The sequence below is a fragment of the Vicugna pacos genome, chromosome 19 (assembly GCF_048564905.1).
Source record: "Vicugna pacos chromosome 19, VicPac4, whole genome shotgun sequence".
Lineage (NCBI taxonomy): Eukaryota > Metazoa > Chordata > Mammalia > Artiodactyla > Camelidae > Vicugna > Vicugna pacos.
Window position 1 is genome coordinate 17,362,506 of NC_133005.1, and position 14,871 is coordinate 17,377,376.

Here is a 14,871-nt window from a genome sequence, read left to right on the forward strand (position 1 = left end):
GACAGGCTGAGGGAGTCTTCAGAAAGAAGGGAGCATCTGAGCTGGAATTTGAAGGCCAAGTTGGGAGGTGAAATATGTTTCTAAGATGACTCTTCTGTTTCTTTCAATTTTATTTTTTATGAAAGTATACTTGATGTGCAACGTTAGTTTCAGCTGCACAGCAAAGTGATTCAGTTATTCATATACATCCCATGTATTTTTTTTCAGATTCTTTCCATTATATGTTATTACAAGAAATTGAATATAGTTCCCTGTGCTATACAGGAGGTCCTTGTTTAAGATGACCCTTCTTGAAGTCCATCATCCTGAATCTGTCAGGAAAGCCTCCGCTGGAACAGACAGCTTAGCTATTCAGGTCTCCCCCGCTTTCCACTGTCCTTGCTGATCAGGATTAAGTTGGCGGGCATTTAAACGTGTCCTGCTCTGCTGATTGCTGAGGTGTTTGAAATTCAACCCATCGATTAGGCTCTTTCCTTGACTTCAAAGCACCAAGCTTACTCAGCCGTGTGGCACTCTTCGAGGGCATCACCATGTTGTCCAGTTTAGGGCCGTGGCGAACAGGTTATCTGAGCAATCCCTACACTTGCAGCGTAGAGAAAGGCAGTATGAGTTGAAGAAGACCCCTCTCCCGGTGATTTTACTTCTCCTGCTTACGTTGTGAAATGCAAATGTGTCGGGGAGGAAGAGCGCTTCCCTAATTAGTCAGTTTCATCAACTATCCTGGTCTCAGAAAAGCAGAAACAAAGAAAGAGCCGGGTGTGGAAATGCCTGAGCCTATGAATTCCAAGAACCAGAGTGTTTGCCATGAATCTTTCATCGTGTCACAAAGCACCCATTTTAATCACCAGGCTGTTGCCTTCCAGGGTGAAGGATGGACTGGTTCCTTACCTGGAGTGCTGGGTGGAGGATGTGTGTGTACACCTACTGCCCTGTGGTCAACCTGTGTGTAACCAGGAGTCACAATGTTTAGAGTAACCATACGGGTAAAACACAGCTGGATTTATTATAGACCAATGTAATAGCCGTGCTTTCCCCCTTATAATATGCGCATGTGACGCCAGAAAAGTGTTAAACAAATTAAGGCAAAATTTAAAATGGGCATGTCTGTTTACTATCCTAGGATCCATTGGCCATCTGGAACATACAATAAAAGGAAATCCATTAGAAGGAAACGTCCGAAACATTCAAACATTGTACTTGGCTTTGGAAAGCTGAAAGACGAGGACGACAGATCCAGTTCCTACTTGGACTGGAGTTTGTTTATTTTGCTTATTTGAAATCAGAGCCAAAGGCCCTAATGGTTTTGACTAACTCTAAGTGTTTCTTTGTTTCTGTACATTCGGGCTGGGCCAGTATCTGCCAGTGAGCCTTTGCAGATGGTAGATTTTCCCCTCTACTTTTAAGGACTTTAAACATTTCTGGGAAATCATTCCTGAAGTCATATCTTCTCCAAAAATCTGCCTCTGTGTCATGAAAAGAAAAAGCATTATTTAATCTATAACCATTTGCAGAGTCCCTGCTGTCTGCAGGTAGGGTTTTTGTGTCATGGAATGGAAAAGAGGGGTGAGGTGTGGGCATGGGGAGAAATGAACATGAAAAGAGTGACCTTTACCCTCAAAAAGCCTCCACTGGAGGAGACAGGGATACACCCAAGTCCCTTGGCTTTGCAAAGGGAAAGCGGGAGAGAAGGGCAACGTGGGAAACCCAGCAGTTCAACAATACTGCAAACAGGGACATCAGCACAAGGAACAGTGCACTTTTCCATCCCATCCCAGGGACATGGTTGAGCACAGAACGCTTTCCCCATCTGAGCGAGGACCACATCAGGTGGAGGCCCCATCACGCAGCTCATGCCTTCAGTGTGGTAAGTGGTGGGAGAGCCTTAGGGCCCTGGACAGATGTTTGCCTGCGATGGTGGGGGGATGGCCAAGGCACCTTTGCTAGGAAATGGTAGAGCTGGTATTAAAAATCCAAATCTGGTTGACTTCAAACCACATAGCTCGGGGCCTGACACAGATACAAACCAGCAAGGCGTTTACCCTCTGACCCCAGATTCTTCATTGGCAAAGTAAGAGACTTGGAATCAGTACTTTCCAAACTCTTTTTGCTTCAAAGCAATGGAATACTTCTTTCAAATAAAATATTACTCAAGCCCAGGACAGAAAACAGATCAAAGCAAAACTACTTTGGTTGAAGCCTGGGTGGGAGCAGAGCCCTAACCCCCATCTCACCCCAGGGGAGTTCTATGTGTTCTGTTGCATTATTGCTCAGGAAATACTCCCTCTCCGCTTCCGTGGGTGAGTATGTTCCACCGCCCCACTGATGCTGGGCTTGCTTCTGTGGCTTTTTTTGGCCAATGAAATAGAAGCAGATGTGACATCCTTCATGTTCCAAAGAAGCTTCCATAATCAGGATGGTTTAGCATCTTGCACTCCCTGACCTCTGTTGTGAGAAAAGTATGCCCCAGGCAGACATGCTCCCTAAGCCTGGAAGGAAAGCAGGGTGGAGCACAGGTGCCTTTTACTCTTAGTCTGGAGCAGAAATTCCATGGCCAAACTGCAAACCCATGAATGAGAAAGAAAAGTCTGCTTTTGAAGGGCACTGAGATTTGGGGGAATGCTTGTTACAAAGCCTTAACTTATTTAACATTCTCAAGCATTTTATCATCCCTATTTTGCAAATGAGGAACAAAGCACAGAGAGGTTAAGTAACTTGCCTGAGTTCACACAGCTAGATGGCTAAAATGGGTTTTAAACCTAGTGTGGCTTCCAAGTCCAGCTCTTAATCTTATCAGGGCTTCCTTACCTGGCATCCACAGACCTGCAAGTCCATGAATAGAATTCACGGAGGCTCTCATAGAGGGATGGGAAAAATTTCATCTTTTCTTTCATTCTTTTCCATTATAGTTTATTACAAGACATTGAATATAGTTCCCTGTGTGTTTTTTATCTATTTTATATATAGTGTTAGTATCTGCTAATCCCAAACTCCCATTTTATTCCTCCCCACCCCTTTTCCCCCTGGTAATCATAAATTTGTTTACTATGTCTATGAGTCTGTTTCTGTTTTGTGACTAAGTTCATTTTTGTCTTTTTTTTTAAAGATTCCATATATAAATGATATAATATGGTATTTTTCTTTCCATTTCTGGCTTACTTCATTTAATATGATAATCTTTAGGACCATCCATGTTGCTTCAAATGGCATTATTTCATTTTTATGGCTGAGTAATATTCCTTTGTATGTATGTATTTGTATATACATATATCACATCTTATGTATCTAATCATCTGTTGATGGACATTTAGGTACTTCAATGTCTTGACTATCGTAAATAGTGCTGCTATGAACATTGGGCTGCATGTATCTTATAGAATTAAAGCTTTCTCCAGATACATGCCCAGGAGTGGAATTGCTGGATCATATGGTAATTCTATTTTTAGTTTTATAAGGAATATCCATACTGTTCTGCATAATGACTGCATCAATTTACATTCCCACCAACAGTGTAGGAGAGTTCTCTTTTCTCTACACCCTCTTCAGCATTTATTTATAGACTTTTTGATGATGGCCATCCTGACCAGTGTGAGGTGATACCTCATTGTAGTTTTGATTTGCATTTCTCTAATAATTAGCGATGCTGAGCATCCTTTCATGCACCTGTTGGCCATCTGTATGTCTTCTTTGGAGAAATGCCTTTATTAGATCTTCTGCCCATTTTCTGATTGCGTTTTTTGTTTTTTGTTTTTTGATATTAAGCTGTCTGAGCTATTTGTATATTTTTGGAAATTAATCCCATGTCAGTTGTATCATTTGCACATGTTTTCCCCCAGCCTGTAGGCTGTAAAAAACTCCATCTTTTAATAATTTCTAACTGAACTGTAGCACTTCCTCCAATTGTAAACGCGGGCAGCAAACCACAGCAGTGTTTGCAGAATCTGGGACTTTGTCACCAGGACAAATCACAGAGATTTTCTTATCGCCTGACTGTTTTGGTTGTTCTCCTGAAATATTGTTGACAGTCGGTCCTACTCAGTAATTACGGTAGGTATTATAACCACCACTAGGTGCTATTGTTTTAAGTATTGAGTATTAAGATCTTTAAACCATTTCAACAAATTGTTCTCCTTTGTAATCCTGTGTTTTTAATCTATCCATTTAAAATATCATTCTGAATGATATTTTAAATACCAACGTAACTCAACCTCAAAAACATCATGTTAAATGAAAGAATTCAGTCACAGAGGACTACATATTATATGATCCCATTTCTATGAAGTACCCAGAATAGGCAAATCCATAGAGACAGAAAGCAAATTAGTAGTTGCCAGAGGCTGGGGGAAGGGGAGTGGTTACTGATGGGTATGGGGTTTCGTTTTGGGGTGAATCAAAGTGTTCTAAAATTAGATTCTGGTGATGGCTGCACTCTGTAATTATTCACAAAACAATTGAATTGTACATTTTGAACACATGAACTTTCTGGTATGGAAATTATATCCCAATAAAACTGTTAGAACAATACCGCCATTATTCTGAGCAGGGGGACATAGACTGCTGGTGGGGTCTGTCAGCAGGAACACACAGTTTGGGCCCCCTGCCTGTGGCTGGGTTTGATAAATATGCACAGAGCTCTGATTTTAATTTTTTTTTTAAAGTGCTGAATGTTGTGAGCCTAAGTAACTGAATTTATATCATGAAATAAAGCACTGCGTAGACTGACGAGATGGTGGGACGTCAGGGGAAACCTCCTGGGTCACTTTAAGAAGATAAGTGGCCTGGTGTCCATTTGACCCATTGCTCCTTATCAGGGTATCACGTTTCCTTCCACTTTTCCAGTTAAGCCTCTGCTCCTCAAGAAACCCTGGGGGTCAGGAAACAGTGACTTCCTTTCCTTTCCAGCCAACCACCCCCCTATCTCCCCCCACCCCTCCTGCATTCCCCACCATCAAAGATGCCTCTGTGCTGAGTCTGAAGAAAGCCTTCTTCCAACCCCGCACGGAGCCATCACCTTCGCCGGCAGAGGGTGGACTCTTGTGGCTTGTTTTTCAGGAGATCGGTGGTGCACCCGGAATGAAAAACAGTTTTTCTCGTGATGACTTTGCTGCAGGCTGCTCCAGGCAGGGTCCTCGCCTCTTCTAGAAGGTTCTCTGCTGTCCACGACCAGCCTGAGGGCTTGAATGGCAACCCCCTCTCCTCCCTCAACTCCTCTCCCACTGTGCAGGCGAGGTCTGCTGCAGCTCTGGGGACATTTTCTATCCACGCCGATCACTTCCAATCTCAAGCACCTGCTGCAGGATTGGCCTGAAGGGTTTCCTCTGTCCCAGGAGGGTGCTCAGTGTGGCTGTGCCCAGCCTGGACCAGCCAGGGATTTAATCAGCCCTGAAAAATCTGCCGCCAATCGAGGAAGGACTTGGTAGATACGTAGCGCATTTCCCTCAGCTTCCAGGGGGATTATCCTGCGGTGTGTTCCCAGGGCGAGTGAGCCCCGCGTCCCTGTCTCCCTGTGCCACCCCCTACTTGTGCTCATTGAGGTCGTCTCCCCACATTCTTGTCTCAGGGTTTGATTTAGGGAGACCCCAACTTAGGCAGGGGGGCCCACTGAGTAACAAACCCAAGACTAAACAGATTCATCAGGATGCAGGCTCCTTGGTCTAGTGATGCTGCCATTGCTCACAGCTGTAGAACACCTATTCTGAGTTCTGCCTTCAGCGCCCACAGCAGATTGGATTCAGAGCACCAGATATTTCCAGGTGCTGAGCATTAAGCCAGTTGTAAATTGCCAAAATTTAATTCAAGCCAAGTCTAAAAAGCAAGATTGATTCAGGTAAGGCGATAGAACACTCTTTCCTCCTGTGGATCAAAATTCTCCCCGAGGGGGAATTTCAAGATAGTGTTATCCTTGAAAAGAAAATATATATGTATGTGTATGTATAACTGAATCACTATGCTGTACACCTGAAACTAACATTGTAAATTCACTACATTTCAATAAAAACATTTTTTTTAAAGAATGTGTTAGCCAATTCACACCAGCTGTAAGGTGGAAACAACTCAAATACCCTTCAGATGATAAGTGGATAAACAAATGTGATCTACCCACACAGTGGAATATTATTCAGCCCTAAAAAGGAATACTGACTGGTCCATGCTACAGCATGGATGAACTTTGAACAAGTTAAGTGAGAGAAGTCAGACACCAAAGGTCATATACTGTATGACTCTATTTCTATAAAATATCCAAAAGAGATGACTCTAAAGAGAAAGAAAGCAGATTAGTGATTGCCAAGGTAGGGGGTGAAGGTGGGAATGGGGAGTGACCGATTCGTGGATGTAGGGTTTCATTTTAGGGAAATTAAAATGTCTTGGAGATCGAGGTGATGGTTGTATAAGATTGTGAATGTAGTAAATGTCACTGAATTGTACACTTTACAATAGTTAATGGTTAATTCTATGTTATGTGAATTTTACCTCAATTTAAAAAAACATGCATTAAAGTTTGTACAACTCAGATCATGCCCTTCTCTCCCTTTCCTGCAGACAGAGGTGATACCCTATTTAGTGGACCAGCCAGGGTGCTGGAGGGAAGGTCTGGAGCAGACACGGAGGCAGGTCTTCTGTGGCTGAATCAGAGGGATGTGGGCAGCTAGGGATGTGAAGGAGCATTCCGGGGGTTCAGGACAGTGGTTGCTCCGTACAACTGGGTAGGAAAGCATTTTAAAATCTTAACAACTGGACAGTCCTACTGAGGTACGCTGGCTGAACATCTCTTCTGCTCCCAGGGGACTATTGAGAGATTGAATTCTATTATTTATCCAGTGAGGTCTTTGTCCAAGAAGAATTCCTCCTCCCCACCACCATGGTCCAAAATGAAGGCCTGGCTGTATCCGGGGTGGGGCGGGGCTAGAAAGGCTGGTACCAGTGACGCCAGCGTCTCATTCACAGTAGCCACCAGGGCCTGATGCATAAGGAAAGACCTTCTGGGACAGATGTTAACCTCATCCCCAGCCTCCTCCCTTCCCTACAGGCTGGGGAAATGCATACTCTGAAGGCCAGTAGAAGCACCGTGGGAGGCAGGGCTCTGTGGCTTTGCTCTTCCAAGAGTGGTCTGGGAGCAGCAATTTGGGCATCATCTGGGAGCTTGGCAGAAATGCAGAAATCTGGAACCCACCCCAGCCCTGCTGACTCAGGACCCCTGGGTGATTTCTATGCAATTACAATTTCAGAAGTTCAGCTTTAAGCAAATAATCTCTTAGGACCACTGACTGTCCATTTCGTCTCAAATTGTAGGCTAATGCCCCCCCTTCTGCAGTTCTCTTACAGCCATAATTTGGAAAGAACAAGTTTTCTATCTCTTTGGAGACTGTCCAGCGCTTTTCTGGACAGAACCAAAAGCAGCTCCCAGGAAGCCCATCCTTTCTTTAAAGTCTCTTGTTTCATCTTAGAAATTTGTGTGAATGTGGCACTTTATTCCATATACAGTGATGTACACCTTAACATAAAACTGCTTGTTTTTTATCTCTAAAATCTTTGAATTGAAATTGAAGCTTCAGGAAGAGGCAGCATATTTTTATTCCCTATGGCTTTGCAGCCCCCAGCATCACGTGTGCGCTGCAGACTGCCAGGCAGATGTAAAGTGACTCAGGAAGTTAGTGATTCAGCAGGGAAACCACTGACCAGTTCAGGCTCTAATTATTAGGATAAATATAAGGATGCGGAAATAATGATTAGTCTTCTCTTGGAATACTTAACTTCGGGTAGTGACCATAGAAGAGGAACAAAAATTCATAGGAGGTCTTCAACTAAAGCAGGAGGGATTTAGAATGGCTCCATAAAAAAGATTTCTGGACTCTGCAACTGTCTGAGGTTGGGTTCCCCAGGAGCTGAGCCTGAGGCAAGGATTTGGATGTGTGTTTACTGGGGGGGGGGGCTCTTAGGAGATGGGGAGTGAAGGAAGCCAAATGGGGCTACAAGCCGAGCAAGGATGTGTCCATAGAGAAAGTTTAGGTTTGGCCTGATTCACAGGGAGCTCTGGAGCGTGGATGGTACCACAGAGACGTCTCACCTTGAGGCAAGAGCGCTTGCCTGCACCTTGTATTGCATCCAAGTCTCAGCCAGTCATTGACTGCAGGCTGCTGCCCGAGAGGGTGGTGCATCTCGGTAATGGAATTCCTGTTCATCCCCCGGCAATTTTCTGGAGAAAGGAATCTTCTTTAGCAGCAGATCCTCCTAGCAGCCCAGTAAGGAAATCCAGGTGGGCAAACACAGCATCCACCATAAGCTCCACCATAGTACCTCACACTGATATTCCCATCATGCCCTTCTTTCCCTTAGAGATGGCCTCCTGTTTGACTTAATCCCTTCAGTACATGTCAATGTCATTTTATATTCCAAATGGTTGCCAGACGTGACCGCCGTGGGAAGCCACTGGCTTCTGCTCTTGAAAACAAAATTCCCGACGGATCCTGGTGATTCCCACACAAAGCCTTGCTCACTTGTCATCTCACTGAGGTGAAGTTCCTGACGTGGCTCCCTTCCTTCCCACTTTTGATTTCCCTGCGGTCCTGCCCTGGCCACACCCATCAGTCCAGGGGAGCTTTTTCCTGAGCACAGAGTCCCGAGGAAATAACAAAAGGGCAGCCCCGGCCTTATCATCCTAGCTGATTATTTAAACAGCTGCCAGACCACTGCAGCTGCCTTGGCAAGAGTCCCTGCGAGGAAGGGAGTGGCCTGGCATCGCGTGAGCACAGTGGCTGCAGTCACCATGCAGGGAGGCACTCAGAGTGTCAAGTGGCCTTTAGACATGGAGATTCCAAGGGTCCCACTGGCACCTTGAGTGACGGGGTGCACAACCTCAGACTGCACCAAATCTGGAAGGGGTTTAATCAGCGTGTAAGTCAATCAAGATTCTTCTGTCCAAATGGTCTGGAGACAGGTGCACTGCATTTCTTTACCCCATTCTCTTCTTTTTCACCCCGTTTTCCTCTCTGCAGCCTTTCCACTCTTCCTAGGCTGAGAACACATCTATTGGATGAATGGTGTCCTGGGAAGTTTTCATTTAAATGCTCAGGAGAGGATGGATCCTGAGTTCTCTCTCTGAGAGCAAAATGCTTAGAAGCCAGAGTTGACATAATTCAGCTTTTAAGTTCGTGGCAGAGAAATGGCTATATGGGAGGCTGGTGTCACCGCTTTCAACGTGTGATGTTGGTGTTTCCTGTTGTCCCAGCACATGTCCATTGATGTTTACAACAGTCTCAGATGCTCTCTTTATCGATATCAAGCTCCAGAGGGACATGTTTTTTTCCTGAAAGAAAGCTGGGGAAGATAAACAATCAGGCGGATTGAACCCAGTGTTACGGAAAGTCACCTCAGGATGTCCTCCAGCCCGAGGAAATGTCATTTTCTCAAGTGTCCTCAGGGCAGGTCCTTCGTCCCTTGTTTTCTGATGGGAAAAGTGCATCTGAGAGGGTTTCCATCTCGCTCTGCTCCAGGTCACCAGTGACAACTGGGAAACTCAGTCACCGGAGCACGGGAACGGCAGGGACCCATCACGGGGACCGGGGGCGCTGTGGCCGTGGGGCTTAGAGTGGCCTGTGTCCCTGGGAATTGCTGGCCAGGCTCAGCATGACGTCAGCATCCGTCACAAGCATCCTCCTCGGGGACTGTGGCCGGGAAGTCCTGGGCTTCGAGGTTGTGTGTTTGTGTACAAGTTTTTAAGGTGGAAGAGGTGGGTGAGCAGAGGTGGATTTGGGTCCCAGGAGCCCCCAGTCCCTCGGGCCCATATGCCCCTTCACCTCCTCCTCAGACCTGTCCCAGGGGCACAGCCCCTGCACCGCCGGACAGAACTGATCCCCCCAGGTCTGAGCTTTGTTTACTTGCCTATTTGCTTCCACTTTTTCTCTCTCTGGCCACTTGGCACAGACGTGCTCAGTGAAAGTCTGTGGAATAAATGGACTGCAGATGTACAAAAGTTGGGACTCAGTTACAATGCTCGAGGTAGACAGTTGGTGGCACCTTCATTCCCATCGTTCCTCCCTCCCTTCCTCCCTTTCCTCCTCCCTCCCTTCACGGGGTACCCTGGGAGCCCCCGGCCAATGCTCTACTGAGACACAATGGACATCCAGTGAAACGGACAAATCTTCCTGTACAGTTTGATGGTGGCGTAACCCTCACTTGGATCAAGAGAATAGCATCCTGTCACCCCAGAAAGTCCCTCATTCCCTTTTCAGTCACCCCGCCCCCCACCAGCCTTTACCCCGAGGGAAACTGCTGTGCTGATCTTTATCATCAGGGACTTCCCCATTCTGGAGCCCCATATGAATGTCTGGCTTCCTTGTTTTAACACAGTGTTTTTGAGAGTCAACTGGCACCTTTCCTAATTTTCGTAAAAATCAAACGATTTGACCCTGAGCCCCTGCGGCGGGGGCTGTGGGACATTCACCTGAATCGGTAAGCAGGCCTCACCCCTGCATCAGCTACGAGGTGCGGCCAAGCCGGGGAAGGGAGCAGGGGGGTCTCAGGGCCGGAAGCGTCTGGTGAGGCCGCTCCCTCCCTCAGCCCACGCTGGTTGGCCGCTCTCTGAGCCGCTGGGCTCCCTGCAGCTCCCGGACGGGGGACCTCGGTGAGGCCCAGGGTCTCAGCCTGGAGAAGCCCCCAGGCATCCTGGCAGCTGCCCCCGAAGACTCCGTGTTGGATCCCCAGCACTGGGGGCCCCCAGGCCAGCGTCCACTGCCCAGGCTAGAGAAGTCTCCCCCTCCTCCTCCCTCCCCTCCTCCTAATCCCAGGAACCCACCTCTGCGCCCTCATCCCTTCCCTTTACAAAAGCCAGGAATACAGTTGCTCTCTTCCAGCAACTCCTCTGTAGCTTGGCTCTGAGGCTTGTACTCCAGGGCTCCACTCAACTGCTCTTCGACCTCTCGGCCAAATGTCCAATCCAGAATCAGTCACCCACTTTGGTGAATTATTAAAGTCACTCCCTTTTTATTTATTAAAAAAATGTTTTTTTAAATTAAAATGTAGTTAATTTACAATATTGTGTTAATTTCAGGTGTATAGCAAAGTGATTCAGTTACATATATATTATATATCTATATTCTTTTAAAGATTATTTTCCATTATAGTTTATCACAAGACACTATGCTATACAGCACACAAGCATATACATATTGCTATACAGATTTCCTGTGCTACACAGTAAGTCCTTGTTTATCTATTTTAGATTTGGTAGTGTGCATCTGTTAATCTCATACTCCCATTTTATCCCTCCCACTGCCTTTCCCTTTTGGTAACCATAAGTTTGTTTCCTATGTCTGTGAGTTGGTTTCTGTTTTATAAATAAGTTCATTTGTATCATTTTTAAAAGATGCTACATACAAGTCATATATAATATTTATCTTTCTCTGTCTTACTTCACTTAGTATAATAATCTCTAGGTCCACCCATGTTGGTGCGACTAGCATTACTTCATTCTTTTTATGGCTGAGTAGTATTCCACTATATATATATATATATATATTTATCACATCTTCTTTATCCAGTCATCTGTCGATGGACATTTAGGTTGCTTTCGTGTCTTGGCTATTGTAAATAGTGCTGCTATGAACACTTGGGTGCATGCATCTTTTTGAATTATAGCTTTAGTCTTTTCTGGATACATGGCCAGGAGTGGAATTGCTGGATCATTGGTAGCTTTATTTTTAGTTTTATAAGGACTCTGCATACTGTTCTCCATAGTGGCTGCACCAATTTACATTCCCACCAACAGTGTAGGTGGGATCCCTTTGCAAGCTGTTTTAATTCCAGCTTCTTCATTGTCACCTGGCAAAAGAAGAAAAAAGTGAATAACCCAACACAAACTCCTACTTAAAGCTAAATACCTGCCCAGTCCACCCCAGGCACCCAACCACAGAATGCTTGTAAGGAAAGTGCACAACCATGCTGACTGGTCTTACTCCAAATTTAAGGCCACAGATATCAAATGGGCCTTGAATCCTTTAATACTTCCAGAGAATGTTCAATCTCCTGGTTTCCTGAACAACTCCTCCAGACCTGCTCTCTCCTCAAACTTCCTACTCCTCCCCTCCACCCCCCGCAACACACACACATCTCCACCCCCTCAGCCGATGACCTGCTTCAGATTTCTGTGAGAAAAAGAAAGCAGCCTAACCACAAGACCAGCCTCTTCTTATTCCCAAATCTGTGAGGCACCAGTGACACCCCGTCCTTCCGTGCCCTGTCCTGTCACTGAGAAGGTCTGATGTCCTCTGGCTCCTGCGTCCTCTCCCCTTTCTCAAGGACTCAACTCCTGAAACTACCCTCCCTTTCTCTCCTGAATCACTGATTTCTCCCTCTTGGATGGATTATTCCCTTCATCACACAATCACCCTCTCATTTATTTGATCTTAACAAACAAACAAAAAATGTTCTCCCGGAAGTACTGTATTAGTTTCTTAGAGCTGCTGTAACAAAGGGTCACAAACTGGGTGGCTTAAACAATGGAGCCATGTTCTTGCACAGTTCTAGAGGCTAGAAGTTCAAAATCAGAGTGTTGGTACTCTGTCTTCCCTCCAAAAGCTCCCGGGGAGGATCCTACTTGCCTCCTCTGGCCTCTGGTAGCCCCAGGTGTTTGCTGGCTCATGGGACTGTCACTCCAATCTCTGTCTCTTGTGTGTCTCTGTCTCTTCCCCTCTTCTTGTAAGGACACCAGTCATACTGAATTGGAGACTCACCTGACTCCAGTATAACCTCATCTTAACTGGTGACCTCTGCAAAACCCTGTTTCCATATAAACTCACATTCACAGGAGTCAGGAGTTAAGAGTTGAACATATTTTGGGGAGACACAATTCAACCCAAGGCAACCACCTATTGCCCTCCAACTGTTGTGCAATGTCTCCATGCCCCCTTTATGGACAGTGGTTCATTGTGTCCCCTCCCTGAACTCAGGCTTGCCCCACAAGCCATGGAGATTGCTCTTGTCAAGGTCACTGATGACTCCAGGTTGCCAAATCCAACTGTCACTCCTCTGGTCTTCTTGACCTTGACCTCTCAGCACCATTGGGTTGTTGATGACTTCTTTCTCTGCTCTTCCATGCCTGGGCACACTCTTGACTCCTGCTCCCAGTCCTTGCCTCTCCCCCCTCAGCCTCTTTTGCTGGCATCTCTCCCTCTTCTTGACTCTACAGATTGAAATCCCCCAGAAATCAGTACCAGTCCCCGTTGCTTCTCCCTCAGTACCTTCTTAGATAACCTCATCCATCCCCATAGTTTTAAACTCTCTCCATATCTACAGCCTGGACTGCTTTCTGGACCTTTGGACTCACATATTCCATGCATTTTTTTTACATGTCCATTTGGATTTCTAGTAGGCATTTTACCAACTTAACATGGTCAAAAGAGAACTCTTGATTTTCCTCTCAAGGAGTTCTTCCCCCATTCTTCCCGGTGAAACGTGTTACCATTTACCTAGTTATTCAAAGGAAAAATTTAGGTTTGAGCTTTTTTTTTGTTTTCCTCCTGTGCCTCTCTCTCCCAATAATCTCCAATCCACCAGCATATTGTATCAATGGCATCTTCACAGCGTGCATTTTTTATGTCAACCTTTCTCTAGACTGGTCCAAGCTGCCATCATCTCTCATTTGGATGGCTACCATAACCTCCTAACTGGTCTACCTATTTCTAATTTTGTTCCTCAGTCTTCATGCTCCTTACGGGAACCAGAGTGAGTTTTTAGAAAAGAAGATGAGAGGAATTCCCATGGCACTTGAATGAAAGCTAATCTCCTTGTTTGGCCTACAAAGCCTCTTGTGATTTGGCCCACCTCCCTCCCTGGTCTTACCTTGTCCTTCCTTTTGCTCACTACCCACACTCCAAGCCCAGCGGCTTTTCCTCTGTTCTTGAACTCTCCAAGTTTGTTCTCTCTCTAGGTCCATTGCATCAACTAGTCCTTCTGTCCAGAATACTGCTTTCCCTGACCTTTGCCTGACTCACTCTCTCTTTGCATTCAGATTTTAATCTGCATGTCACTTCCATACCAAGGTCATCCTTCACTGTCCAAAGTAAATCAGCTGTGCAGGTCCTAACCCTTCCTCCCCTGCCCCACTTAATACAATTCTCTGATATCACTTACCACTAGCTATTTTTTTCTAGTTCATTTGTTCTTTTATTCAATTCATTCATCATCTCTTTCTCCCACTGTAATGTAATCCCAGGAGAAAAGAGACCTTATCTGTCATGTTACTATGTGTATCAGTTATCTACTGCCACAATAAAGCTGTGTAACAAATAACCAAAAAACCCCCAGTGTCATAAACAAACAGCATTTGTTTTTCATGTATTTACATGCTAGAAAATTTAAGCTATGCTCACTGATGCCTGTCTTCTGATATTGGGCTTACACCTCTGGCCATTGGGTGGTTGTCAGCTTAGGTAGATGCAAATGTCTGGGCTTGCTTGGCTTGCTCACAGGCATTGTTAGGGTTGCTACAGAGAGAAGCCTCAGTGAACAAGTATTTTACAAGCCCCTGATCATGCCATGGTTGCCAATATCCCACTGGCCAAAGCCCATCACATTGACAAAGCTCAGGGACAGAGCAAGCAGGCACTAGAAAGTTAATTAGCAAAGAACACAGACACAGAGGAGGGTGTAGATCTGAGGGTGCTCATGTAATCAATCTACCCCAATATGGTATCCATAACTCTAACTACATCATAGAAGGCATTTAACCCACATCTTGGTTAATGAATGAATGAATGAACAAATTGCTCTTCACAAAGAACCAAAGGGAAAAACCAGTTCATATCTTTAAAAATTACCCTGGCCCAAATAGTTATGATACTGCAGTCCAAACAAATGATTCTTAACTGCAGCTCAGTG

At 45.4% G+C, this 14,871-nt stretch overlaps 1 long non-coding RNA gene across 1 annotated transcript; it reads left to right on the top strand.

The window, feature by feature from the left end:
• Positions 1 to 885: 885 nt before the first annotated feature.
• On the top strand, positions 886 to 1,312 carry LOC140687248 (uncharacterized). Its single transcript, XR_012061426.1, has 2 exons — positions 886 to 983; positions 1,121 to 1,312. It is a non-coding gene; the product is annotated as an uncharacterized lncRNA (long non-coding RNA).
• Positions 1,313 to 14,871: the final 13,559 nt, after the last annotated feature.